The 11,455-nt window shown below is 37.6% G+C and overlaps 1 pseudogene; it reads left to right on the top strand.

Annotated features, from left to right (window-relative positions):
• Nucleotides 1–1,170: 1,170 nt before the first annotated feature.
• On the top strand, nt 1,171–1,884 carry LOC132693095 (D-aminoacyl-tRNA deacylase 2 pseudogene; annotated as a pseudogene).
• Nucleotides 1,885–11,455: the final 9,571 nt, after the last annotated feature.

Here is an 11,455-nt window from a genome sequence, read left to right as displayed (position 1 = left end):
ATATGAAAGTTCTGTTTCTACTGTAGACTAGTAAGTGTGCAATATCATTATGTCAAAAAAAATGTACGTACCTTAATGAAAAAATACTTTATTGCTAAAAAATGGTAACCATCATCTGAACTTTCAGCAAATCATAATCATTGATCATAGATCACCATTACAAATATAACAATGAAAAAGTTTGAAATATTACAAGAATTATCAAAATATGACAGGCATGGAGTGAGCAAATGCTGAGAACAAAATGGGACTGATAGACTTGCTTGAGAGTTGCCATAAATCTTCAATTCGTAGAGAAGGCAGTATCTACAAAGTGCAATAAAGTGAGTACAATAAAATGAAGTATGTCCAGTGAAGGAATGCATATATACATACATAAATACATACATACGTACATCATCTTTATTCACTTATCAATGGACACTTAGGTTACTTTTATGTCTTAGCTATTGTAAATAATGCTGCAATATATATAGATATAGATATAGATATAGATATAGATATAGATATAGATATAGATATAGATTGATATATATATAGATATATATATTGATATATATTGATATATATATATTGATATATATTGAATTGATATTTTTGTTTTCTTCAGATAAATACCCAAAAGTAGAATTGCTTGAACATATGATAGTTGGCTCACGTCATTTCATGGCTTGTAAGTTCGAGCCCCACATTGGGCTCTGTGCTGAGAGCTCACAGCCAGGAGCCTCTTTCAGATTCTGTGTCTCCCTCACTCGCTGCCCCTCCCCCACTCACTCTCTTGTCTCTCTTTGTCTCTCTCTCTCAAATTTACTTTATTAATAAAATTTAAAAAATTTGATTCACTAAAACAGCAGACCTTTGGAAATCTCTATTTACAAGTCATAGAAGAATCGAAATCCAATACAGTGTCTTAGCACAGGCTGCTATAACAAAATGCCATGGACTAAGTGTCCTAAATAGCAGACATTTATTTCTTACAGTTCTGGATGTAAGTCTGACCTGAGATCAGAATGCCAACATCATTAAATTATGGTGAAGTCATCTGTCTTGCAGATGGCTGCTTTCTTGGTGTATCCTCAAATGGTGCGGAAATAGAAGAGAGAAGAAAGAAAGCAGGTTATCTGGTTTATTCTTTTTGGGCACTAATCTCATCCTGAGGACTGTATCCTCATGACCTCATCTAAACCTTATTACCTTCCAAAGGTCCCACCTCCAAATACTATCACATTGGGAGTTAAGACTTCACCATGTGAATTTTTGGGAAACACAGTCATTAAACTACCAGAAAATGTACTCAAAATATAATTCTTCCAAAGATTACATATCAGTTACTATGGATAAAAATGTAAATGGCCTCAAGCCCAGGACCTGGACATGTTAGATTGCCAGGGTTTGAGCCCAGGCTGAGGGTGGCCGGATACCTCAGGCCCCGGGGAGTTCTGGATCAGTGCCTGCGGGGCTGGCTGTAAGTGCACCCAGCCGAGGGGCTCACCGAGACCCAGGAGGTTCAGGGAGCATTAGTGATCTATGTGTGTTTTTCCAAGGCACCTAATAAAAAACTTCTTCACAAAATGGTTAATATGATTAAGTGAAACAGAAAATGGCAAGCACGTGTCTGTATTAGAGCTCCTTGGCAACATTCTTATCATCCCTCAAGCCACCCTTGGTGGGAGAATAAAAGGCAGAAACATGCAGTATCACTCTAACTCTGGAAAAGCAGAAGGGTTAAAACTTTATCCGCAATTTGTGACTCTGTGTGAAAAGGAATTAGCTGCTAACAGCAAGACAGCTGAAGCCACAGTTGTGGTGGGAACAGGATACTTACCCGAACAAACAGGAGTTATAAAGCTGGATACCAGTGGACCATATACACACCTAGTTTAGTTTTGAAAAACTAAGTTAGCTTCTGCAATTTTTGTTTTAATTTTTTTTAACGTTTATTTATTTTTGAGACAGAGAGAGACAGAGCATGAACAAGGGAGGGTCAGAGAGAGAGGGAGACACAGAATCTGAAACAGGTTCCAGGCTCCAAGCAGTCAGCACAGAGCCCGACGCCGCAGGGCTTGAACTCACGTACTGCGAGATCATGACCTGAGCCGAAGTCGGACGCTCAACCGACTGAGCCACCCAGGCGCCCCTGCAATTGTTTTGTGGTAGAAAATGATCTCAACTTTAATTATTTTCTTCCCCTTCTTTTTTTTTTTTTTAATGTTTATTTTTGAGAGAGTGAGAGAGAGTGTGAGAAGGGGAGGGGCAGAGAGCGAGGGAGACACACAATCCGAAGCAGGCTCCAGGCTCTGAGCTGTCAGCACAGAGCCGGTTGCAGAGCTTGAACTCACAAACCGCGAGATCATGACCTGAGCTGAAGTCAGACGTTTAACCCCCTAAGTGACCCAAGTGCCCCATTCTTCCTCTGCTTCTTGAATATGCTAACCTGCAGCAATTTTAGATAAGAAAATCCTGGGTCCTATCCATAACTCTGTAACCTGCTAATTGGATGACCTTGTCAAGTCGCAAAACACTGTGTTAGGTAGACATGAGCAAGGAAGGATAAAGCAGGTGCTGGCCACACCTTTGGAGCCACCCTGAAAGTTAACAGTCACACTTTCAGAGCTACCTCTAAGGGCTAACAGAACAGGAAAGGCCTTGCCACAGAGCTGGCTCAAAAGCCACAAGGGGACTTATAAGAGCTGAGCATGTGCTCAAAATGTGCACCTTGCCCTTAAGTACTTTTAAGGTCACAACAAAAGCTCATAAGACACTCGTAAATACACAATACATAAATAAATGCAAATAGAATGCATCATGGGTAGGTGCATGCTGAGAAGCCATAATGTCATATAACCACCAGGTGTCAATCAAAAATATCAATAAAGCCAAATTCACATGTACACAAAACAGGCTTAAAATGTTGTAGGTAGAGCTTCTTGGAGCCATTGCCATCCTTCTTCTTCTGGCAGTGGTCTGCTTTTACTCTTGCAAGTGTATTCTACTTACCTACTTGATAAACTCTATCTCCCCATTCTATTTTTTTTTTTTAACATTTATTTATTTTTGAGACAGAGAGAGACAGAGCATGAATGGGGTAGGGTCAGAGAGAGAGGGAGACACAGAATCGGAAGCAGGCTCCAGGCTCTGAGCTGTCAGCACAGAGCCCGACGCGGGGCTCGAACTCACGGACCGTGAGATCATGACCTGAGCCGAAGTCGGACGCTTAACCGACCAAGCCACCCAGGCGCCCCTCTATCTCCCCATTCTGATCTGGGGTCTCCAATTCTTTGGTACATCTGGGACAAGAACTGAGTGACCCAATGACAGCTGGATCTCAGTCACCTTTCGTCCTGCTTTCTCTACACTTTCATTTGATAATTTGAACACTGCTTTCTATTCACTTTACAGTCATTGTGGGAATATTCTTAGGTGTATCTAAGTATTTTGCAGTGAATAATTTTGTTCAGTCAAGAAAAAATATATTTCTTAGACCCTCAAGTGTGTGTAGTATATAATAAAAATAACTATTTGCCTTAAAATTAGGTAAAATCCTGCACAAACTGAAAAAAAAATTCAACGGCCTTTGTTCTCACAAAATGCACAGACAATACTTTAGGTCTTGTGTAATACTGTAGAAGCATCTTTATTACTGCCTAAGTGATTTACAGTCTTGTGATATAACCACCACTGCTTCAGTAAACAAAAGAAAGCCATTTCAAATTCAATTATTAAAATGCTAACATTAGTTTGGGATGGAACCAAACAGAAAATCATTTGTGTCCATGGCTTAAAAGTAACATTATCCACAGTATGAAGTAACTTGAAACCAATATGGAGCCAAATGTAATGAAATTGAATAACTTTATTTTTTCTTGATGGGTTCCAAGAGTCATATTTTACCAAATTCAAAACTAAACTAGTCCCACCTGAGGCTTTTCCAGGAAGTGTCCCCTTATAAGCTCTTATTTTGGATAGAAATAGAAGGGTGAACTATTCATTTCTACAGTTAATGAGTAAATGTTGTTGAGCGCCTCCTATGTACTATTCTAAACACATGTGTAGCTTGTCTTATACACAGTTCTTTCTCTTCCATCTTTTCCTCCTCTTCCTTTTATACAGTGAATTCAGTGTGCTTTAGTCTTTCATTTCTTAATTTCTTTCTCCCCATTACTGCACTCTTGGTATCCTTTTGAACACCAAGTTCAAAGACAACAAAAAAAGTTCCACTGGTGTGTGCTGCCTATATAGAAAAGAAAAAGTAGAGTAAAATAATTTTCCATTAAAAGTGATTCAACTAATAACTCATTTTCCATTAAAGAGGACCCAAGCAGGTCTAAAGTCTGAGGTCTACTTGTCATCTGTTTTTCTATCTACAGTTGATTTGTAGGGAAATGTTTTCTAGCCCAAGACTTGTCTACACATTGAGAACTCCTCAATTAAGTCATTAGTCTACATTTTTTCCCTGACATTTACATTTAAATATCTAACTACCTACCTAGTGTATCTATATGGATTCTAACAGATACCTCAAGTCTGCATGTCTGAAAGTTCAGTTTTTGGTATTCATACCTCTCCCCGCAATAGAAACAAACAGTGTGCCCCTCCCATGGTGATTCCTATCCCCTTAATGGAATTCCAACTTCATCATTCTAAGTGAACAGGTAAAAGTCTTAGAGTCATTCTTGACTTTTCTTTATCTCTCACATATAATCCGTGAGCAGATCGTGTTAGCTCTCCCTTCAAAATGAATCCAGGCCCCTGCTTCTGACAATGACTGAGATAAGGTGGTCTAGTCCTATACCAGTATGTAAAGCGTTAGAAAAGTGAACAAAATATGACATAACTATTTTCAGATATCAGAAAATAGGAATTATAGGAATGTATCCCTTATTGAAAAAGAAAAATGTATGAGACTTATGTTTGCTCAGGATGTTGGCCTAGAAGGGATTTCTATACAATATGGCAACAGAAAATACAAGCAGAACATATGAGTCTTACTGAGATGTGAAAACAAAGATAGGCTATTGGGGAGGCTGAGGAAGCTGAAATTATCAGTAAGATGTACTGGATAAGAGAAAGCTATTGAGGAAAAATTCTCCATACATCTGCAGAAGAGTACCTGGAGTCTTTGGCTGTATATGTATATAATATACAAGTACAGAAAAACATCAAATACTGGAGAAATGTAATCTCAAAAACCTACAGAACTCAAACAGAACAGGGCGATGTTAGACTTCCATGAACCAGAGTGGGGAGACCTCACTGAATATTCAGGGCAGTCAGTTGAGACCTAGAAAATTCCTGCTTTATATAGACAGCTAAATCTAGATACTCCACAATATATCATTCACAATAGCTAGCATTCAGTAAAAATTGCTAGCGATATAAAAAGCAGAATACTATGGACAGAATATGTAAAATAGCTAAAGGTTAATGAAGTGAGGAAAACTTGATTGAACATGCTGGCTGCATGAAGTTGATGAAAACTGAAAATACCTGAATGCTACAAAAGTTAGAGTGCTATTTATATAGGTTTCTCTACCTTAATGTGAGAGGTAGGGTGGGGAGCAATGGGTTAAATTTTTTTCTTCTTTTTAGTTAAATAAGTTGAGAGAAAAATCACCACTTAACAATCTCCAAAAACTTAAGAGATAGAAGCATTAAGAATCAAAGCCTACTAATATTACAAAGAAGGAAGACAACAATGTTTCCTATAGTCTGGCCAAAGGGACCTAACCTGAGTCTGAACCAGTCTATGGATCGAACTTCAAATTTTCAGGAAATACAGGGACAAAGGAACATAATAAACTTTACCATAAGTGTGCAACTAGCAAAGATCAGACCGTGGGAAATTTTACAGGGCAAGATCCCTTAACCCACAAGCTGTAAGTAAACAAAAGGGATGGAGGAGGAATCTAGAGATTATAGGAAACTTAAAAGATAAATTTTAAAATGTCTTAATATAAGACTAGGGTTGTGATATAATAAAAGAATATTCATTTGGTCTTTGCCCTCTTTCCTGGCACAGAGCTTTTAAGACCCTTGAAATCTCCTGAGTGCTGGAAGGGTCTTTAGTATGTTACTGAGAAGATTCTTAGCTGAGAGGTCTATAGACAACTTTAGGATGGGGGCTGGTCACCAGAGGAACCAGCCATGTAATCACCAGTGGATTGGAACTTTTGGCTCCACACCCCACCCCAACACACATTAACACACTCCACGGAAGACCAAAAAATGCTAGCAACTGATTTAATCACTAATGGCCGATGATTTAGGCAATCATGCTTAAACCCTAAATTCTGCGGTTTGGAGAGTTTCTAGGTTGGTGAACATATACACATATGAGGAAACTGACATATCCCAAACTCCAAGGGGATGGAAGCTGCTATGCTTGAGAGACTCCCAGACCTTACACACTTTATGTCTTCATCTGGCTCTTTATCTTTATCATTCATATAAACAAGTAATAGTAAATTTTAAAAACCCATAGGACTCAAATATTTTTTAGATCTTAAGTTTATAGGTATTTTATTTGTTTGCAAAATAGACTTTAGTTTTTCTCATAATTACCTTCAATGTTAGTATCCTCCAAATTGTTTTCACAATAAATAAGACTGTCAGACTTATTCACAAAAAATAAGACTATTAACAGCTTTTAGTTCAAAGACTTCCAGGCATACTTTGTCAAAACATTTTTAAGATGGAGCAGGAACATGGCTGTAAGCTAACACATGCCATCAGGAATATCCACACTATTTAAAAATGCCATGAGGCACCAACATAGTTGTGTTGAATGGATACTGAGTAATTGATTGAATGGTGCGGTGTAAGCTTAGCAGAAGAACTGTGCAAAAGCCATAGAATCAACTCTTGTTCCTATACATACTTTCTGACCAAATTGGAATCAATTATATGTGGAATTGGCTGCCACCCATAGTCTTTCCTTCCCTGTGCTCTTTTCTCATAGTTATATTCTCCTCGCATGCACTTGAATTTATCACGATATTAATCTAATTTTGGTTTATGTGTGTATTCAACACGTACTTATGAATGCTTAATAGATAAGAACCATCGCATAGTTGCCTCTGTGCTCCTGGAGACTCGCACATGAAATGAACTCATAAAAACTTCATGGAATGAACAAATCATAGGACTTCACAGGTAACTTGGCATGGTGTAAAAAGGGCCTTCCTTCCCTGATCTACTGGTTGATGGTAGAATTTCGATGTGCTCTTTAAGCTTTTATTCTAAAACCTAGACATCTGTTGAAATATAAAGACATTTAGATATGTTAAGCTGAAGGTAGGACAAAGCTAGAAACAGAATATATTAATTAAAATTTTGTATGGAGATTGTAGAGTCCCGTGCAGTTCTAAGAAAGAATATAGAAAGATCCCAAGTACAGTTTACCTAGTCTCCCCCGATGGTAACCTCTTCTAAAACTGTAACATGGTTTTTCTGTTGGTGTTTCACTGGACTAGTGCAGGTATTGACAGAAAGATGTTTCTGCTGTTAGGCTATCTTGATCTGGTCTTTTGCTAGAGAAAACAGGCTTTTCTTGGAGCTTTATTGATCTGTGTGTGTCCAGTTTGGCAGTTCCTGCAGTCCTCATCTGGGGTATATGGAGTAAGAAGGAGACCCAGGGGACTCACTGCTACATGTGCCTCATGCCCTGTCTCTAGGCAGTCTTCTCACTTCTTTCCACCTTTTAGAATTTACCTGTGCTTGTTTGTTCTGTTATGTCCGGGGTAATTATGACTGGAAGGAATGGAGTTATTGCATATTGGTGAACCAGAATATGCTTTTATTTTATTTCATTTTTGTCCTATTTATTTTTGAGAGAGAGAGAGCATGAGCAGGGGAGGGGCAGAGAGAGGGGGACAGAGGATCCAAAGTGGGATCTGTGCTGACAGCAGCAAGCCCAATGCAGGGCTCAAACTCACGAACTGCAAGACCATGACCTGAGCTGAAGTCAGGCGTTCAACCAAGAAAACCACCCAGGGGCCCCTTTCTTTCATGTTTTTATTTATGAAAATGAGAGAGCGCAAGCAGGGGAGGGGCAGAGAAAGAGGGAGACAGAGAATCAGAAGCAGGCTCTGTGCTGTCAGCAGAGAGCTCAACGTGGGGCTTGAACTCATGAAACATGAGATGATGACCTCAGCTGAAGTCTGATGCCTAATTGACTGAGCCACCCAGATGCCCTGGACATATTTTTAATATGTGTCAGTAAAATGGGTTTTGTAACCTATGGGAATGAAAAAGCTACGGATGGGATTAACCTGGGTTTGAGGAAAGAGAACATGTAGGCTATGCACCTATGAGTGTAGAAGAGGGATTGCTATGGGAAGCATACAGTATGAGGAATAAAGAAAAACAAAAGACAAATTTGGATCACCATGCACCTTTTCCCTGAGGGATAGGCACAAGATGCTAATATTTCTGAACACTCAGAGGTTCTTGGGAGCACTGTCTGAATATACAGACAGTAATTAAGAGACCTACTATAGGGACATAATTTAATCCAAATGAACTGAAGAAACATCATATCTTTCTTCAAAATAGAAGTGAGATTATAATTTGGGTATCTATAGAAAACACTTAGCATTAAATGTATTTGTAGAATATAATGTGGAAAGGGAAGGGAGAAAAAGAAAGAAACATTTGTTAGAAATTTCTAAGTATTGAGTCCTGATATAAATACGTTCTTGTCATTTTGAGAATACTGCATTGATATTTACTAAAAGCTTTTCTTAATCCTTTTTTTTTTGTTTGTTTGTTGTAAAAAGTTACACTCGGGGGCCTTTTATTTAGGCATGCTGAGGCAATATATCTCATTGCCTTGCCTACCAAAATATGCCTTCAATGACCTAAAAAATGATATCAATATTAACTGACACATCTTAAAAGCTTGAAAGAGACATTGCCATTCATAACACACAGCACTGTAATACTTTATTTATTTATTTCTAGAGAAAGAGAGATAGCGTGTGAGGCAGGGAGGAGCAGGAGAGGGAGAAAGAGAGAATCTTAAGCAGGTTCCACACCCAGTGGGAGCCTGATCTCAGGACCCTGGGATCGTGACCTGAGCAGAAATCAAGAGTCTGATGCTTAACTAACTGAGCCATCCAGGCACCTCACAGAGCAATACTTTTAAAGTGTATTTCTTATCCATTTTTCTGTTCCAAGCTGCACTGGTGACATTGTGGCATTGTTTCCTGTCCTTTCTCTATAACCCTGCAGTCAGGCTCAGTCTCTGCCAGATCTCACCTTTCTTCTCCAATTAGCTCATTACTCTCTCCATTTTTAAATCAATCAAGCCCATTCTTAGATGCTTTCAAATCCCAAACCCCCAACCCAAACCCATTATGTATTATCAGATAACTAACCTGAAATTTAGCTAAAAGAGATTTATTTCTGGTTGTCAGACTGAGGGCCAACAATATGAAATAAATTTTGGGTTGTATCTTTTCTTACCAAATTGGAAAATATATGCTGCTTTTCTTTTAGATTTTGTAAGAATTGGAAGGTTGTTAGTCATGATGAGGTGTGAATGTGTAAATCAAATAGAAAAATGCATATTTGTTATTTCAGGCAATTAAACTGGCATGACTACGGATATAATCAGATTGGCAAATCCACGTTAAGGAAGATCACTCATCTATCACGATCAGAGACTTAATTACTATTTTTTAAAAGTGCTAGGGCATCTCTGATGTTTTGAGGCTGCTTAGTGAACCGATGATCCTGACAATTTTTTCCCATTTTTAGAAAAAAAAATGTTTAAGCCTCTTTGCAATGCCTTTCCAGTCTCATCATCGGAGAAGTGTAAGACCTGACTTCCCCAGTGAGGACAGGGATGATTCAGTGTTTATGGGAGTTCAATCAAGTTGCTTTATATAGCAGTGGTAGAAAACTTGGATGAATTATGAACTGTGGCTGTCTAATCTGATTATTCCACACTCCAAAATTTTGTAATTGATGGGATGTTATGATTTTGTTTATAGGCAAGATTTTGATATTTGATTCACAAAAGCTCTTGTGCTGTCATTTATAAAGGAAATATTCATAAAAATAATAGCAGAACCAAACTTTAGTATTCTCAAAGGCATAGTATTTTAGTGAATAAACCATATTGAAAAAGGGAAGGAAAATAAATCAGTTTATATGTGATTTGGAATGGCTATTTTATTGAGATAAGTATAGATGGAAAAATAGTGTATTATAGCTATGTAGAAAAATTATCTTCTTCAAAATAGAATTTTTAAATATGAAAATAGTGATATAGCAAATGTTTATTGTGACTTTTCCAAGTAGTGGACAAATCTTGAAATTTGACATCAAAACAATATTTGTTTGAGGGTTGTCTTGCTTAATACTTCTTTCAGATTCAACATTTCATATATAAGATAAATATACTTAATTCACCCATTATTGTGGGAAATGAGATAATGGATGAAAAATTCCTGAAATAAAATACTTTTAATATATTTTAATAAGCTTTCCCCAGCATAAACTGTTCATTCACTAAATTTTCAATCCTTATTATGCCACCTGAAATTTTTTACCCTTAGTTTCTAAATCCCATGAGAAACTGAGATTCACAGATGAATAATGATATTGCTAAGATCACAAATGGATGACAGAAGTGGGATTTGAAGTCCTGTCATATGAGTTCTTGTCAAGAACGGATACCATTACTCAAAATCTGCTTCTAGTAAATTCAGGTCACGTCATCATCCTTGATGATGTTTCTCCTAAATACGGCTGCCACATGCTTTATCAATGGATCTTACCTCATAGCTTCTTTTACTTTTTAGCTTATCATTGTGCATCTTCTTAAACCTTTGAGTTTCCATGTTGAATCTGAAGTATAAAGCAAGATAACACTCAAATACTGTTTTTGTGCCACATTCCAAGATTTGTCTGCTATTTGTCTGTCTTATAGTTTCTATCGGGATTGCTTTCTCTACCTCAGTATTGAGGCTGCAGCAGGCTGTACAGCCATACTTTGCACAATAGAAACTTACGCTGAATATTTACTAAATTGGACTGGATTTGATTTTTCAGGAAGTAATATGTACATTAGCTAAGAACCCAGGCTCTGTAGTCACATTTCCAGCTTTCAGAGCTTATCGCACTTTATCATATCTCTTGTATTACTAAAGATAAGTCACTTAACACTTTGGTGCCTCAGTTTCCCATCTGTGTCGTGATGATAATAATTATACAATAATATACCTAACTTGTAGACTTAATGGAGGATTTAAATGAGAGAATAGATGAAAAGAGCTTAGAACAATACCTGCCACATAAAAAGTGTTCCTTAATCTCTCTATTATTACAATTGTTTTTACTGCTTATCAACAGAAACCAAATGTTGTTAAGCATGCATGCCAACTTGTATAAGGAGTAGGAATAATATTTTCTCCTTTAGATGGAATTATAAGAGTGAAAGGGAAAACGT

This window comes from Panthera onca, chromosome B1 (assembly GCF_046562875.1).
Source record: "Panthera onca isolate mPanOnc1 chromosome B1, mPanOnc1 haplotype 2, whole genome shotgun sequence".
Classification (NCBI taxonomy): domain Eukaryota; kingdom Metazoa; phylum Chordata; class Mammalia; order Carnivora; family Felidae; genus Panthera; species Panthera onca.
This window is presented reverse-complemented; position numbering and strand designations above follow the sequence as displayed.